Source organism: Neopelma chrysocephalum, unplaced genomic scaffold (genome assembly GCF_003984885.1).
Source record: "Neopelma chrysocephalum unplaced genomic scaffold, ASM398488v2 Primary Assembly neopelma1_95788, whole genome shotgun sequence".
Classification (NCBI taxonomy): Eukaryota; Metazoa; Chordata; class Aves; order Passeriformes; family Pipridae; genus Neopelma; species Neopelma chrysocephalum.
The window spans coordinates 2,406-3,640 of NW_020924450.1; the positions used below are offsets into that span (position 1 = coordinate 2,406).

Below are 1,235 nucleotides of genomic sequence, written 5' to 3' on the forward strand. Positions count from 1 at the left end.
CTGTGCCCCCACTGACCCTCTTTGGGGGGCAAAGCACCCCTGTGCCCCCAGTGACCCTCTCTGGGGGCAGTGCCCCCCCCCGTGCCCTGGCTTTGGGGGGACAGGGCTGGTTCATCTCGCTGTCCCTTCTCCTGCCCCGGATCCCTGTTCCTGCCCGGGCTGGGGGGGTGGGATGGGACCCCCTCTCTCCTCAAATCCACGATTTCCCTTCCCAGCCAAGTGGGTTCTTGCCCATCCCTTGGTCTCAGCCGGGCTCGGGCCCCTCTCCTTGGGCTGTGCTGCCCATCCCAGTCCTGCCGCTCCCGGCTCCCATCCCACACCCCTGATCCATGGGATCCGTGTCTGTCCCACCCCGGCCCTGGGGGGGGGGGGCACAGGGCAGTTCCCCCCGTCTCCTTGGGAGCCCGAGGGAAGCCTGGAATCCTCTGGAATCCTCTGGAATCCTGGGGGCCCTTCCCGCTGCCCCCTCCCCGCTGGGACCGGGGTCTCATCCCAGCTCCCGCTCAGGTGGATCCGGACGTGTTCTGTCAGCTGGGACAACTTGCTACATCTCTTTTTTTTTGTTTTGTTTTAGTTTTTGTTTTGGTTTTTTTTGGTAATGGTTTCTCCTGGTTTTTAGGGGAAAACAAACAAAAAAAAAAGATGACCCACAATTCTTGACTTGTATCTCTGAATGGAAATATTAAATGTTCTCTTCTTTCTAACGGTGCAGTCGCGGAGTCGGGGAGAGGGGTGGGGTGGGATGGGACCTTGAAGGTCATCATGGAATTCCAGCCCTGGTTTGGGGATGGATAAAACCTTGAAGGTCATCATGGAGTTCCAGCTCTGGTTTGGGCTGGAAGGGACCTTAAAGCTCATCTCATTCCACCCCCTGCCATGGGCAGGGACACCTCCCACTGTCCCAGCTTGTTCCAACCTGGCCTTGGACACTCCCAGGGATCCAGGGGCAGCCACAGCTTCTCTGCCCAACCTCTGCCAGTCCCTCCCCACCCTCCCATCCAAGAATTCCTTCCCAACATCCCATCCAACCCTTCCCTCTGGAGGAATTCCCCCCTCCCATCCCATCAGGACACCAGGACGGGATGTCCCCGAGCCAGCGGAGCCGCACCGGGGCCACGACTCTGAGCTGCTCTTTAATCCACTCCCTGTCCCACCAAGCATCGTCTGCCCAGTGTCCAACACCCCCAACCCCCCTGGGGGGCAGGGCGGGAGCCCAGGGGGGCTCTGACCCCCCC

At 60.6% G+C, this 1,235-nt stretch overlaps 1 long non-coding RNA gene across 1 annotated transcript in view; it reads left to right on the top strand.

Annotated features, from left to right (window-relative positions):
* Positions 1-704, top strand: part of LOC113980990 — a 1,035-nt gene extending 331 nt beyond the window's left edge. Inside the window, exon 2 of the long non-coding RNA XR_003538290.1 lies at positions 35-704. This is a non-coding gene — a long non-coding RNA (uncharacterized LOC113980990). The remainder of the gene's footprint in view (positions 1-34) is intronic.
* The last annotated feature ends 531 nt before the right edge of the window (positions 705-1,235 follow it).